General features: G+C 44.0%; 1 pseudogene; it reads left to right on the top strand.

Annotated features, from left to right (window-relative positions):
- Window positions 1-513: 513 nt before the first annotated feature.
- The window catches only part of LOC136548510 (achilleol B synthase-like), a 46,545-nt pseudogene continuing 30,171 nt past the window's right edge, over window positions 514-16,887 (top strand).

Raw genomic sequence — 16,887 nt, 5'->3', positions numbered from 1 at the left:
CATATCTGAGGTAAATCGTTAAGCTTGTTTTTGTAGAGACGATGCCGTCAACCTTGGAATAATGTACACATGTCTCATGTTCAATAAAAAATACATATACATACATGTTACAATCATCATCTTGGACTCTTTTAAGAAATGTGAGATTGAATATGCAATTGATGTTGTAGAATTGTAACTAAAGATTTATCTATGTGTTATATTAGTAAAAAATATATAACTCATAAAGAATCATTTGCAAAAGAAAAAAAATAGAAATTATGGTTCACTTAAATTTGTCTCCTTTGCTTATTTACTATACATCACATGCTAAGCTTATAACTTTTAGGATACTTAATATAAAACCTCCTTATTTGTATGATATATAGCATTGTACAACGTTAGCATGGCAATTCAACATGAGCTAATTAAGATGTATGAATGCATTCCATGTTTACATGTTTCCTCTTAATTGCTTATTCAATACTCTTGTGCTCGTGCTTATTTGACTCTTGCTATTTTCATTAGGAGGACATGTGTTATAAACCTTCAGTAATATTCAAAGGTGTTTCAACTTGTTTGAACACTTTTGTGGAGCCGGTCTTGAATTGTTGGCCATTTTATAAGTTGAGAGAGAAAGCTTTGAGCCACATCCTAGAACATATCCACTATGAAGATGAAACTACTCAATATGTTGGCTTATGTCCAGTTACAAAGGTATTGTCTATTGTGGTGATTTCCTCATAGTCATTCCCTAGCTAGGAGTCATGTGTAGTTAATCTTACTTTTATAATAAGACATGAACTATGAACTCTTGCTCTATCCTAAATGCATTAAATCTTATCACTAGCACAAAGACACTATATTCACAGTTGGTTTATAACATGAGGTTATATTTGGATCTTGGCAACTAAATGTAGAAATTATTTGTCAACATAGATAACGATGAAAACAATATACACTAGTTTTTCATTAGTAAACTAGAAGTTGGTTTCAAGTTGTTTTTATAGTAAATACATATGCCAAGAACCAAGGGTCCTTATTAATCTTCCATATGTTGATTTATTATCTCCACGTTAGCCTAACTCAAGTCCATCTCTTGCAGCCATAAGAAGTTTTATTTGAAGTTATTTAGATTCCCAAATTACCATGTAAAGTTTCAATCAACAAGGGGTCAAAAGGAAGTGCTATCTATTAACAATAACATGTAGAATGGTAAGGATGGATCATGAGAAGTCATTTTCTATAAATGAGGAGTGTCAAACCATGGCTGATAACCATTTATGCTGTAGTGATGAGTCATGCTGGGATTAGGAAATGCATAATTCATGGTAGCATATGTAGAATTATTCTCATTGTTTTGTGTTGTAATGTGGTGTTCTTTAATAGTAGTAGGAGGATATTTTTTCATTTTGTTTGTTGTGATATATATCAAAATTGATTAGAGCTAACTTTCTATTTTCATTTGATGATTATTAGGCCCTGAACATGATTTGTTGTTGGGTACAAAACCCAAATTCAGATGCACTCAAGCGACATATTCCAAGGATACATGATTATTTGTGGATTGCTGAAGATGGCATGAAAACTAATGTTTTATTCCAACTATTCTTGTAGTTTCATGCATTTTCCCATTATTCTCTTTATTTCTCTCTACCCCTCATGCTTTAACTATTTCTTAATGATATTTGGATATAGTTGTACAATGAAAACCATATCAAACGCGCATTAAAGCATTGTTTCATGTTTAAGGCAATAACAATAACAAGAGAACCACTGACTCAGAATTTTTTACTCTTACAAAAATTAAATTTCACAATTGACAAAACAAGTGACTTAAAGGAGGAGCAGTGGATGATTGTAAGTCTTTGGTGGATACATGGGCCAGAGAAATAGTTCAGAATGAAGAGTAAAGGATTTTGGGTAGCAGGAAAAATTGTTTATTTGGATTACTTTTAGGAAATTCTTACTTTTTCTTTCAATTTATTTCTACCTCATTGTGGAAAATGCTGCATTATTTATATTCAGTAGTTCTTTTCTCAAAGTGGAAAATCAAGATAACATTGCTGTGTGATTCTTGTTGTAGATATACAATGGCGCCCAAAACTGGGAGTTAGCACTTATAATACAGGCCTTCTTTTCAGCAGACGCTGCTAATGAATATGGTCCAGCCATTGAGATGGTTCTTAGTTATACAAAGAAAGCACAAGTCTGTTGTTTATCACATCTTTAGTTTATCCAAATTATTTTTTGTAACAACAAATTTGATATGAACTTCTCACCTTTATGCTTTGTGGCATTTAAACTGTTTTTTGTAACAAGCAGATGACTACAAACCCTCCAGGAGACCCAAGTTATTGGTTCCGGCATAGATCAAAAGGATCATGGCCACTTTCGACCGTAGATAATGGCTGGGCTTCACCAGACACTAGTGCAGAAGCAACTAAGGTCAGCACAACAATTTCAGTTTATTATGTTTTGATATAGATGAGTTATGACGTTCCTATAACAAGAACATCAACAAAGTGAAACTTAGAAGAAAATTCTCAAAATTTATATAGCAGCCATATACATCACTTCACAAATTTTGTTTCTTATCATGCTTTAGGCAATATTGCTGCTTTCAAAGATATATCCTAACCTCGTTGAGCACCCAGAGGAAGAGTGGCTACTTAGTTCTGTTGATTGCCTTCTTTCCTTTATGGTATGATTGTATAAAGATGAATTTTAATGTTCAAATATTTATTTAAGACACTTTTGTATTGTCAACCCACAGTAAGTGACTAAGAGCAGAATTTTTTTTGTTAATCAATATTTGTTATGGATAATAATATTGATGAATCAAATCATCTCTCCATATTGGTTATGCCATGATGGATATAATCACAACTTAGCAAGGGAATATTGACTAACAATATAAGCAAGTTTTTTTATCTATCAAAGGTGAAATAATAGACAGGCGGAACTTATATCCACATCTAAAACAAAATTTGTATCTTCCTCTAGGGTATGAATATTTACTCCTCTATCACAACTTTGTTCGCATTTATTTAACATGACACAGTCCTATTCTTATGATTGATTCCATTGGAATTATGAAAATGTTGTTTCCAACAATGCAGTTCTTTTGCTGAATTAATTTTGTGCCTACCTATAATTTGGTTTCCTTTACTTATTTTCTGAGGAGTGAGACCGTGAATGAAATTATGTAAATTTTGTTTATTTAATTAAATTTGTTCAAAAAATGAATAGCTTTGCTTTTTTTTAGATATTTTCATTTATGGTTGTATTTCTTGCACATCAAATATGATTAGTTTAAATTAACATAGTTCATTCTCAACTTATTTTCTGGATGAACTTTTAGGATTTTATACATTTATAGAAGTACTTTATATTTACTTGAATGCAATATTTCACTAACAACATATACTCTGTTTCCCCCTAAAGAACAAAGATGGTTCAGTTTCTTCAATGGAATGCCAAAGAACCTATTCTTGGCTAGAGGTGAGTACATGTTCTAAACCAAAGATTTTGCAAGCTCTTGAAAGGACAGAAAATTGGACTTTGCGAGGATGTTTGCATGCGTGTGCATTAATAAAATCAGTACCATCTTATGTTAAAATGTATCTAATTAAAATAAGAAGTTTGTGAACAACCTGATTTGCTTATTGCCCCAAAAGGAAAACTAGCCCATGACCACTTAAAAAAGATAAAAAAATATTGGATAACTATATATATATGTTGCAATGCCAAACTCAGTTGGAAAAGTCAACGTAATATTTACATCTAGAGCTAATCCGAACACATGTTAATGTGAAAACTTCTTGGTAACAAAATAACTGTAGGTTGGATGAGATAGTTTATGGCCATCTAATAAATAATTCAAGCTGCTGAGCGACATTATTTATATAACTTGCCATAAACCTTAATGGGAAAGCAATCGTTCGCCCACCTCTTCTGCATAAGGAGCACTAGCTTTGGCCTTGCTGGCATTGCCGCCATCACTACTGATGATGTCGTGGCATTTAATGTGGAGGATGATGAAGGCATAGGTTGGGATGGCTAGCCAGTTTGTGACCGTGAAGCGATGCCACACTAGATTGAAACGCTGAGAGAGGGGGGTGGGGGGTGGGGGGGGAGCATGGAGAGAGAGAGAGAGAGAGAGAGAGAGAGAGAGAGAGAGAGAGAGAGAGAGAGCATGTATAGATAGAGCGCTATAGCGACGGACAAGTAGGTTAGTTGGAGCTCGTCTGGACCTAGATGATACAGTAGTTCGAGGAACTATAAATATTTTTTTGTGAATTTTGTACCTAGATGGCACCCCAAGACAAGTTCAGGTACATGAACATGCACTTTATGAGTCCTAGGACCTGAGTGACACTATAAGATAAGTTTAAGTACCTGAAAAGTATTTTGAGAGTTCAGGGACCTAGGTGACACCATGAGACAAGTTTAAGGACCGCTTGTATATTTTACTCTTTTTGTAACTAGTTAAATGATCATGTTTGTTGTGGACAACCAAAATCATAGTAGTCTAGTTTGTTTCCATCACAATTGTGCTTCTATTGTGAAATATTGATAACTTTTGCAATAAGCAATTTAGCAATTATTTGTTCAATCTGAACAAGATAAAATCACAAGTATTTGCTTAGTAAGAGATTTCAAATTGAGAATGAACGGAGCATCTATGTCAAAAGAAGCAATCAAAGGATTTTAGTCAAAGCAAGTTATGTATCATTTATTTTTGTTAGCTTTGCACTCAAAATGATAAATAGTTGTTCAAGCATGTATATATTAATATATGTGGTAACAGATCATGGAGATCATAATTCTCTCACCAAGTATTGCTTAGGACAATAGGTTGCAATGAAGTCAACTTTGTTAAATGACTTAAGAGAGTGACATGTCATAAAATACTGTAATTAGATTAACAAACGCTGTTATAACCAGAACAAGGATTACACATATATATAGGGTTTACTTTTGTTTAGAATTTTTTATTAGCCCATCACTTTTTTTTGGATTCTTACCGTAAAGGTTCTATGCAATGAACCATAACGTCTAGCATTATTAATAAATATTCCAAATTATCATGATGTTAGCCACCAATAACTATATTGTGAATTTCCAAACAATAGTACTTCATATTTATTGCGGAATACTATAGTCCATGTGCACTAACATTTGTTCCATTTGACATCCTAGATTTTAAATCCATTGGAGAGTTTTCGAAATATTGTTGCCGATTACCCGTAAGAGCAATGATGATTCTTCTAAATAGATCTGACCTTATGTCTCTGTTTCAGTTTTCTTGACAAACTAACTCAGTTTATCTATTGGCAGAACGGTTGAATGTACGTCCTTAGTGATGCAGGCTTTAATATTATTTAGGAAGATTAATTCAGAGTACCTGCAGTAAAGAGATAAAGCATTATGTCAACAAAGCAGTCATATTTATTGAGAATAACCAACAGAAGGATGGATCCTGGTTTGTATTATTGCATCATCTATTTTGTATAAATTATTGTCATTTTTTACTCCTAATAACTAAATTAGCTATTTTTTCTACAAGGTATGGCACTTGGGGCATATGTTTTGTCTATGGGACCCTCTATGCAATAAAAGGCTTAATTGCTGCTGGGAGAAATTATGAGAACAGCATTTGCATCAGGAAAGCATGTAGATTTTTGCTCTCAACACAACTCAAAACTGGTGGCTGGGGAGAGAGCTTTCTTTCCTGTAAAAGACAGGTGAAGAGCAGTTTTCAATTTACTTAGGTCTTGTCATCAGTTACTTAATTATAGTCATACTATCAAAAACAAAAGTCATAGACATCTGCACGTGTATTTCAAAACCTTTTGTGCAGAAATACAATGGAGGAATACTTGCAGAAAGTTTCAGTAATCAATATGCATAGAGATTTTCATTTTATCACTACAAAATTACAAAAAAGATAAGCACTCAACTGTTGTTAGGTCAGGTTACTATAAAATGAGGTTGAATAAATATTAGGAAAATAAAACATTTGGGGTAAAATATTATATGTACCACTTTTTAAACTATATTTTATAGGATTAAACATTGAGAAAGAAGTAAAAAAAGTAGACCAAACTAGGAATAGGCAGGATTTGGACGGGCATAAAAAATTAGCTGCATAAGGACTTGAACTAAGGTTGTTTGTGCATACACAGCAGATAGGCTTCTAACTGTGGTAGGCTCAGTTCCAAAAGATGAAAGACAAATCATTAGCATTAATAGATGAGAGTTATAGGTGCAATCGGCTGGGAAGTGTTCACTCATCGCTGGCACAAAAGGGGTTACATAGTTGAACAGGCCCTTCACGGTTTTGACAGACGAGGAACACTACTATAGAAAGACGCTATAACCACCTCTAGTTTTCTACCTATTTGTAGAGGTGGTTATCTAGCCGTCTCTACAAATCAATTTTTTTAGAGACGGTTTCGGAATAGAGCCTCTACAATTTTGTCCAGAAATCACAAATCTAAGTCTAAAAAATAGCCAAAAAAACTTTTAAATCCAGGGTAGACCTCACCAGCCACACGCGCATGCCGTCATAAGTCACACTATTTTTCGCGCGCTTCGCAATCATAGGGGATTGAACCCGTGACCTTTGGCCTTGAGCATATATCCCCTAACCACTCCAATCATAAGTTACTTGTGTCCATTTGAGATATTCTTTCTCATTGTTTTATCTTTATTTGATTTTAAAATGAGTATTTGGGACCCTAATGAATTCAACTAAAAAGATTGTCAACTGCAAATTTGTACAATTTTTTTAGATATAGAACTTTGGTTTTGGTTGTTTCTCCATCCAAGATCGTTTGAAAATTTTGAATCTCAAATGTGAGAAATTCAAACATAATTTTCCTTAGATAAATGATTTCAAATGAAAAAGTTGTCCCAATTCCAACCTCGCTGCGGTAGCGGCATACAAGATGGGTCATAGGCTTGTAGCATAGGAGGTCAACGAAAACGAGCTTGGTGCAGTTCTTTGAGTCCCTACTACACAAATTTTAACCAAGGCGGACATTTTAGCTTAGCTGAGGTGGGCAAGCCAACCGCCTCAGCACAAAGGTCACGGTTAATCGTGGTCTTAACCGAGACGGTTGGCCAACCGCCTCGGTTAATATATTAACCGTGGCGGGCATCATAGGGTAACCGCCTTGGTTAATACGTATTAACCGAGATGGTTATCGTAACGCGCCCGTCTCGCTTAAGATTTTAATCAAGGCGGTTGAATAAAGATGCCCGCCTCGGTTAAGATTTTAATTGAGACGGTTTTTATTACTTGGTCGCCTCGGTTAATGATTTTTAGATTAAAAATGTTTTTTCAAATTTAAATTTAAATTTGAATTTAAAATTTCGCTAATGAAAACACAGATAAAGCAGAAAATAGATGACAAACATATATTACATTCATTCTCATTCGATGAACTGACATTAAGTTATTACATTAGTGATGTCTTCATCATTGTTTCACAAACATAAATCATTTGTACATCAGCAACTAAGGTCATTCATACATAACATTTTTTACCGAAAAAGTGGTCTAGCAGAATGTAATCCGAGATTCATAACTTGGTGCTCCAGTTTTTGATCCTATCGAACTTTGGATCCCGCGCTAACTCACTTTCCCGTTGAAGAACATATTTCCTTCATGCACGCTCTCTATGACAAACTTACATATGTCTGCTACTGTTTGTCTCAAGTCTTGGTCGACCTTCTTCCTTCACCACCATTCTTGTGCGTTCTTGAGCTGCTGCCTGCTGCTGCTGAATCTGCTGCACGTCCTCAGGTACTCACAAATGTACAATCCACATAGAACTGGCCCATAGGGTTGTTTAGCGCACTGCATGATATATAATACACAATCATTAGAGCATATATAATAAACAATCAGGAGTAGTAGAACTAGTAGTAGTGAGTAGAGTAGAATAGTAGTACTAGTAGTAGTAGTAGGAGGAGTACTAGAGTAGAGTAGAGTAGTAGGTGTAGTATTAGGAGAAGAGTAGTAATAGTAGAGTAGTAGTAGTATTAGTACTTACCGGGAACTCACGTCTGAGTTTAAGTTTCGTGTCATTCTTGATCTTCTTCTTCTCAGATCTTCGATCATAGCAGTCGGGATCTTTCACGTACTTCTTATAAGCGCTATACGAAAAACCACTAGTGTCAACGACATTTTCAACAAGTATGTTAACTGTAAATGAATAAGTTCCGTCACTTACTATCTCAAACAACTTTCAAATTTCTTATACCCTGCTTTGTTTGTATCCCACAAAGAGTCAAATATACAGGCCCTTCCATCCTGAGGATAGATTATAAATGCAATCCAGTGGCCCATAATGCCCTGGCTGTATCATTCACACAATACAGATTAGAAATGTTCAAATATGAGATGTCATGATCCTAGTACCTATATATATATATATGTTCCAAGTATCTTCTGGACTTACCCGAACTGGTGGGCGGCTATGACGCACCCATTTCCTCGGACCTTCTTCATGGCCTCATAGATGTACATTCCCACCCGATACTTATATTCGATTACTAGATCTTCCCTATATTTTTTTCTCTCCTTCGGGTTCAAGTTCACCAGCTTTTCATGAGTGTCTGGTATATTGTAACCCGCGATGGTTCTCTCTATAATAAGCATCGAAGAGAGACTAAAGGTCCCTGCCCAACGGCTACTGTGGCAGGCTTTTGCTGTAGGGGACTTTTAGTCCCGGTTGGGGCTACCAACCAGGACTAAAGGTTAACTTTTACTCCCGGTTGGTCCCTCCAACCGAGAGTAAAAGTTCCCTCCCAGCTAGAGGCTCCGTCCGGGACTAGAAAGGGACCTTTAGTCCTGGTTTCTATCTCCAACCGGGACTAAAGGTCCCCTCCTATATAGCCCTTCTTCCTCCCCGAGCCCGAGCCACTTCGAGCTCAGTGTTCTTGCTTCATCGCTGGCCTCTCTTCTTCCTCATCGCCAATAATCACAAGATTTCTTCAATTCCTCCATTGATTCTTTGGTTCTAAAGGTTACTAACTTTATACTCTCATGTTTCATCAGTAGCATATCTCATTTTGTGGACTAGATATATGTGGTTTTTTATGGTGGATTTTTTTATTTGTAAGCCATTTAAGCTCAAAATCACTTTAAAGTTTGCATATTTGGATGAAGGAAGGTTAAAGTAGTTATTCAAAACTAGTATTCAACTTTCATTTCTAGCATGCATAGCACACTTCATGGATTAGAGATATAGAGAATTTTAGAGTTTTCTTAATTTTATTTGTTCATAAAATGAGAAATTTATATTATATTAAAAATGAGTATAGAGAGTAGATGTCAACTGCTTCCGGGTCCTCGGCCTCTCATCGGGTTCCAAAGCGACTGAGGCCGGACCTCCCTCTCATTGCATGCGGCAAGTGTGAGGAGAAGATTGTGATGGAGTACCGGGTGAGGAAGGAGTGTCCCAACAAAGGCCGTTGTCGGTGTTTCGTACAAGCACTGGCAAGTAAATTTATAGTAATGCGCGTTAGGCTCGGATGGTGCGCTAAAGGACACAAGATTTATACTGGTTCGGGCCAAATGTCCCTACGTCCAGTTTGCTGCTGCTCATGTTATTAGCACCGTGAACGGTCTGTAGTAAGGGATACAAACGATCGAGAGAGGGACTGGTCCCAAGTCTCTGATGGAAGGGTTGAAGGGTGGTCAAGAGCTTTGTAGCCGCTTGACTGTGTGTACGAGTGCGTCGTATTGTTTGGTTTTCAGAGTCCATCCCCTTGATGGAGGAAGCGCATCCCCTTTTATAGAGGAAGGGGGTGGCTTTTACAAGGGCGAGGATTAAGGATCTATATTCTACTTAGTCTTGTGGCTCACGTCTACTCAATCCTCCTCCTTCATTCTGGTGAGTGCGAAGGAAGATAGGCGCCTACAATACTGTTGATGTCTCTGTAGAATGTCAGGTTGATTACAGAATGCTGCCCTGCGTAGGGTGTGGGCTGTAGTACTGTGGTTTTGACTTATTGGCCTCTCCCAGCCTTGCTCCGCATGCCTTCTGGTTCCTGTGAGTCTTTGTCGGAGGGACAAGGGGTCGGGGTCTAGAGCGACGATGTGATCAAGGCCTTCTGACTTGGCGGTCCTAAGGGGTCGAGAAGTGGGTGCCGCTCCCTTGGGTCCATAGTATGATGATGGAATGTCCGTCATGCATGGAGATATTAAGTCCTTTTCTAGAGCGTAGCGGTTGTCGTATATCTTCGTCAAGTTGCGTGTCCTAGAGCTGAAGGCGGCGCCTACAACTCTATAGGGCGAGGAGCATGCATCTGTACAACCTTTCGGGCTCTGCGGCACCCGGAAGGGTCTAAAGCACCTGTCCTGTCATCCCCTAGCAGTATTTTTCCTGCCAGGGCGCAGGGTAAGGTCCTTGGAGCCATGGTTGACCTGAACGTCTTGTCTTACCCTGTACTTACCATCTCGAGGGAATGGGGAGAAGTTGTCAGGGAGGATGAATCCAATCTTTAGATATGGAGTAGGGTGAGACTCGTTCCTTACCGTCGGGCAAAACGGAGACCAATTCCTATCTCTCGGGTGAGACCGACCTCGCCCCTCTAGGGTTGAGCGAGGCGGAACCTATCCCTCAGCCCTCGGGTGAGATCAAGCCTGCCTTCAAGGCATTGGATGAGACGGAGTTTATCCCTTGGCCCTCGGGCGAGACCAAGCCTATCGTCAAGGCATCGGGCAAGATGGAGTTTATCCCTTGGCCGTCGGGCGAGACGGAGTTTATCCCTATGGCGTCAGGCGAGACGGAGATTAACCTTGAGCCCTCGGGCGAGGCAGAGTTATCTCCCAAAGGCATCGGGCGAGGCGGAACCAAACTCCTGTTTACTCGAATGAGGGATGAAACGGTGTCCTTATGCGTCTAGAAGTTTTTTATGTTCGGCGGTTATTGGTTCCACCTTCTAGGGTACCCCGGTATTATGTCCCCGACAGTAGCCCCCGAGCTTCTAGGTGATTCGAGTAGAACCGCCTGGAGGGTGTTTTTTTGACTTCGTCAAAGTTACTTCGCCAGAGGGTACGCGCGAGCGCACCCGATGGGTGTAGCCCCCGAGCCTCCGGGTGATTCGAGTAGAGTCGCCCGGGGGGTGGTATCGGTCCCTTCGTGGGTAAGGCTGAAGGACTTAGTTTTTTTATCAACTGGATGTTTTTCCAAGTGGGTCGTGGCATCCCGTTTGCTAGGAACTGATTCGGGGCTGACCTAACTGGTGCTTCTGCCCTTGATTTCGGATCGTTCACAGATCCTTCCTTAGTTGGGCCGACCGACGAGCTTCTAGGCCCTAGGTGGGCCAAAGAGAAAAGAACAGGCTTTCATGGCTTGCATTTCCCAGGTGGGTAGAGTCTAGATTTGCCTGGGGAAGGTGAACCGTCCGCCGAGGTTTTGGGGTGAGAGGATAGGGACTATGGGCGCGTGTCCCGTGATGTGACACGGTGGCACGCATGGCAGGCCCAGAGATCGAGGCGGACGGTTGCCCTTCTCACGTCTGTCGCCCCCTATAAAACCATGGGGTTCGCCCCCAAGGTTTCGTATTTCGCTTCCCTGCCTTTGCATTCTAAAACATCCATCACCAATCGTCTTAGCCTCTCTCGCCTGCATCGCCACCATCGACCGGCCTGCGTTCGTGTTGCAGCCGCCATCAAGCTCCCACCTGCCCTTCCCCCCTACTGCTTTAATGGAGTTGTGGGGCAGATCAAGCATCACCTCCCAGCATCTGGAGGGCCTCGTCCACCGTGGCCTTCTCCGCCCACTGTCCGCCGTCCAGGAGTGGTTGCTACCTGGCGACGAGGGTGAGCCGGTGCTGCCTGAAGGGTATGTCGTCTCTTTTGCCATCTTCCATGAGTGGGGATTCGGGGTACCCATGCATAGATTCCTTTGGGGGCTGTTGGATTACTATGAGGTAGAGCTACAACATCTAACTCCCAATGGGATTCAGCACATGGCAGCGTTTGTTGCCCTGTGCGAGGGTTTCCTGGGGATCGATCCCCATTTTGATCTATGGCGGTATTTCTTTAACATTAGTCTGTTAAAGAGGAAGATTGGGGGGAAGGACATGAACGCGCCGATGGGATGTGCCAGCATTCATCTGCGCCATACCCGGTCGAAGGGTTACCAATACATGCGTCTGGCGACATCCAACAAGGGATGGTACTCGCAGTGGTTTTATGTTAGGGATGATGCGAGTGCCACCCTACCGAAGTATACCGGATGTCTTATTGTGGATGTTCCAGAGTCATGGGGCTGGGGCGTCCAGTCCAAAGACAAGAAACACATCTCCGACCTTCTTTCTGCCCTCCAAGCCCTGAAGGGTCGGGGTGTAAAGGGGATAGGGATTATCGGTGCCTACCACACTAGGAGGGTGGCACCCCTGATGGCGTGTGTGCTTCCCCTACATCGGATGATGCCCAGGATATCATTCAAGGGGATGGTGCTTATTGATGAGGCGCTCCCTTACTCAGAAGTGGCGCAGCGTATCAAGGAGGCAACGGAGCCAACGAAGGATTTTGTAGGCAGGGTCCTCGACATTGTGTATCTGGTGCCTGGACACCCCCTAATGCGGCCGGAGCCTGGATTCTTTGAATTCATAAGCCCTCCTCTCCCGTGCTCTTTTCTTTTTCCTGGATCTCCATTTTTTTAACACTTGCTTTATGACGTTGGGACTAGCCGAGGGTGCTGGTCTTTAAGGACAGCCCAGTTCCACTGCCGAAGGACAAGGTCGTGGTGGCGGCGAATCGACTCACAGCCGAGCGGGACAAGAAAGCAAGGGAAGAGATGAAGAAGGCAAAACGACTGAAGCAGGAGGCACGAGATCGGGGAGAGGACGTGAGCAGTGAGGACGATGGCGATGACGATGATGATGATGACAACGATGAGGTAGCCGTCGACGTGGATTGGGGCATCCTAGAGGACGAGGACACGCTGACGAGTGGCCACCCATCCGTGCAGGGGCCCTTCCCTTTCCACGCGGAGGGAAGTAGATCGATGAGGTTAGTGGAGGCCAGCGAGTCCGCCGCTTCGCACGGCGTGCCGGCCGAGGACCGGTGGACAGGGGAGGGCGGGCTTGCCGCCGCCATCCCCAAGGCGACGATGGAGGGGAGCAGCTCCGGTGCTGCACCCCGTGAGACGATGGAGGGGGACGGCTCCGGTGCCGCGCCCAACGAGACGATGGAGGGGAGCGACTCCGGTGCCACGCCCGACGAGATGAACCCCCCTGCCCCAGAGCAGGGGCAGGCATGAAATGGTCCCACCCAGATGAGTCAGGGCAGGGATCTAGGTATCCATCCCCAAAATGCTTCCACCGGCCGAGGACGTCAATGTAAGCTGCTGATTCCTCTGTTTTCATCCTTTTTCTATTTTTATTTTGACTTAATGGTTATTACCTTTGTGCAGGTTCTTGCAGACGGGTCACCCCCTAGGGCTGGCACCCAAGAAGAGCCTCACCATTCAAGCGGGACAGATGGCATCGCCTGCCATCACCCCTATTTTGGGCAGGAGTGATGCCGACGTCGGGGCCACGTTGGCTGACCCAACGACGTCTGTGGTGGCGCCCATGCCCACGGAGGTTACCGAGCAGGCGGCTTCCTTCATGGCAGACGTGGTACAGCCGGCTGAGGGCCGTATACCACTGGTGGAGGTGGTCGTGACTACGCCAAGCCTAGACCAGCCGGGGATGGCCGTGGTAGCGCACGAGGGCGTAGTGCAATCCGCGCCACCGGGGGCCCAGGTGGATCCGCCCGTGGCGCTCGAAGTGGCCCAGATGGAGGAGGATCTAGTTGGAGGATCCTCGAGCACGGCAGTGGTGCTGCATAGGGTTAGGAGGGAGCCGCCCCCAGCCCCTTTGTCGGGAGGAGACTGCTCCCCCACATGGGGGGAGCCGCCGCTCCAGTGGATGGCTGCTCAGGACCCGACGTCAGCCCTTTTCTCGCTCGATGATCATTCTGAGAGCATGGAGCGGGAGGGTCTTGACATCGGGATCTCGACCATGCTGAATGCCCTGGACCAGGCCAGAGGAGCCCTCCGTGAGATTGTTATTCCTACTACTCAGGTATTTGCTGAGCTTTCTTCTTTCTGCGCATGTTTTTATGTTTTTGCTTTTCTGATATCGGTCTTCTTCCTCTTCAGATTCTTGTTGCTCGTAGCTGGAAAAAGTCCCAATTTCTCCGTGAGCAGAAGGCGGAGAGGGATCGCCTTTTTGAGGAGGCCCGGCTACGAGCAGACATGGCCGCCCAGCTTGCTACCGCCCAGGAGCGGGAGGCCCAGGCACGTTAGGACACAGAGGAGGCCCATGGGATGTTCGAGGATCTATCGGTGAGGTCTAAGCTAGATGGGGAGGAGATTGCTAGGCTCCAGAAAGAGCGAGACAAGATGCTGCAGAGGAATCCCATGGTCAATGAGAAGGTCGGCGAAGTCCTGAAGGAGCTGGAGATGGAGCGAGAGCTCTGGTGGGAGGCCGAGAGTAGGGCCATGGCCCTCCAGCAGAAGGTGGACAAGGACATCGCGGTGGTCCGCTCTCTCCGGGCGGAGCTCGGTGACGCGGTGAACCGAAGGTTGAGAGCTGAGAACGTCTCCACCAAGCTAAAAAAAGAGGCTTCCTATGCACGAAGGGCCCTTCAGGTTGAGAGCGATGAGCACAACCTTCTACAAGCTGTGGTCGGGGTGGTCCTTAATGCCCTGAATGTGATGGAGCCGGTGGAGACCAGCCCGCTCGCGGCTCGTGTTGTAGGTATCATGGCTCGGGTGGGCTAGCTTGAGGAGAGTGCCTTTCACACCGAGATTACCTAGGCCTTCACCGTCGCCCACACCCATTACGAGAAGGAAATAAACCTGAAGGTGATGAGCGAAGGCTTCCCGTCCACCTACGAGGATGAAGAGCTGGAGGAAATGGAGAAGATGGTTGCTCCCCTTGCGAAGAACCTGGCAGACAATCTAAAAGAGATGGTTCTCCCTCCGCGGGAGTAATTAGTCGAACAATTTTGAGAACAACTTATGTGTAATATGTGGACAAGTGTCGGGTTTTTTTTTCCGAGTCTGGACGCTTTTCATGATTTAGCGTCGTAATTTTCGTTTTGTTTGATTTTTTATGATCTTACCAATCTGTTCCCCTGAATTATGTCGCTGGTTATAATGCGAGGAGATTGTTCCAAAAGAAAGAAAGGAGGTAGCCGTACCTTAACCAGCCCCCCAGTAAGGTCCGACCCCCTGCATTTGCTAGGGTCGGGGGTTACTAGAGATCGGAACTATGGTTTTGGTGACAGGGTCGACGAAGTCCATGGATGTCATCGCAATATTCCCCGCCATGTCTTCCAACAGAAATCCCCAACTGGGGACTCTATGGGCCCAGCAAGGTGGGGCCTTCGAACCTGTATCCCTATATTGTTTGGCTCGAGCCCCCGAGCCTTGTTAGGGTCTAATAGGGGTTGGCCATTATTTGTGTGTTACCCCGTCCTCGGTTTTCGCAATCGGAGGGGCTAAGTGAATGACACTTGCCTCGATGGCTCGAGTGTCGCGCTCAACGAGCTCACTAACGGGTATGTTCATGTGGAATCCGGGTCCATCATTTGCTGATGGGGTCGGCAGAGCCCTCTGGTGGCACTCCACAACTTCTTAACCCGCCTCCTAGCAGATGCCTGAGTCGTTCGATAAGCTCAGGGGGCTCGATGGCCTCTCCTCAATGGAGATTCTGTGGGTTTGGCTCGGGGTTAGAATCGAACGAGAGAAGGTCAAGACGTCCCTGTCCGCTTCTAAGCGGGGTCAGGTAGGGCCACTGGGGCTTGTCTCAGTTATCTCTCCCTGGCTCTGTTCGGCATGAGGCGGCCTCGAGCCCTTCATGGGCCGACCTTCGAACCTTGGCCTGTGGTCGCCTATATTGAATGAGGCGACGGCCGTTTCGTGATGTGATACGAAGCGTTGGGATGTTTTGCCTATGTATAATATAATCAAAATGAAGGCAGGGTCAGCAACGTTACCTTGGCGGTATGAGTGATGAAAGGCTCTTACCAAATGTGTCCGCGCGGGGTTCGGACCCTAATGTTCGCGATGAGGTTGGAGTAACCTGCATAAGAATTGCTATTCTTTGTTTTTCGTGTCTCGGTGGCGATCCGAGCCATTTAATTAACTTAAGGAACCTGACAGCTTCTCCTTTGGGAGAGACTCTGTAGGCGGACCCCTCCGAACCCTTCTTGAGAAGGCAGACGTTGAAGTTGGAGACGCGAGGGGTGTTTGAGCATGGTTTTTTGGGTGAACGAAAACACCGCAGCCACCGAGGCATAGGGTCTGCCAGTTCGTCTAGTTTTACTCAAAGTACTATGCCCGTATTCCGTACTCCTAGTTTCAAGCATACGGAGGGGTCGAGTGAAGAGGATGTCTAGACTGGTAGTCATCCTCGGCAGCCCCCGAGTGATGTTCGTGTCCCCGCTGTTTGATGGGGTCAGAAACTCATGAATGAATTTTAACACATAAAGTAAGAAAGCTGAGAGGCTTACCTTTCTTTGGGCGCTCGTTCATCGTGTCTTCTGGGCTGTACGGTCAGCCCAGGAGATCCGAAAGGTCCTGTCATCGGATCGTCCGTGGTCCTGCATGGGGTGGTGAAGGGCTGTCTGCCTATGTGGGCGCCTTAATTGCCACGTCCGGAGTGGGTCAGTAGCGGGCCATACCCAGGCAGTGCTCAGTTTGACCAAAGAGGGACGCCTCGTTGACCGGGGTGCGTCCCGTTAGTTTCGGTGCGCCCCCTTAGATATCAATCAACATTAATTCCATATTTAAAGAGGGGAAGGGAGAGGGTTTTTGAATCAACCTTTCGCCTTTCCTTAGCTACCGCGCCTCCTCTTTAAATAGGGAGGGGGAGAGGAGTTCT

This window comes from Miscanthus floridulus, chromosome 4 (genome assembly GCF_019320115.1).
Source record: "Miscanthus floridulus cultivar M001 chromosome 4, ASM1932011v1, whole genome shotgun sequence".
NCBI classification, from domain to species: Eukaryota; Viridiplantae; Streptophyta; class Magnoliopsida; order Poales; family Poaceae; genus Miscanthus; species Miscanthus floridulus.
Note: the sequence above shows the minus strand (reverse complement) of the source record. Positions and strands in the feature narration are given on the sequence as shown.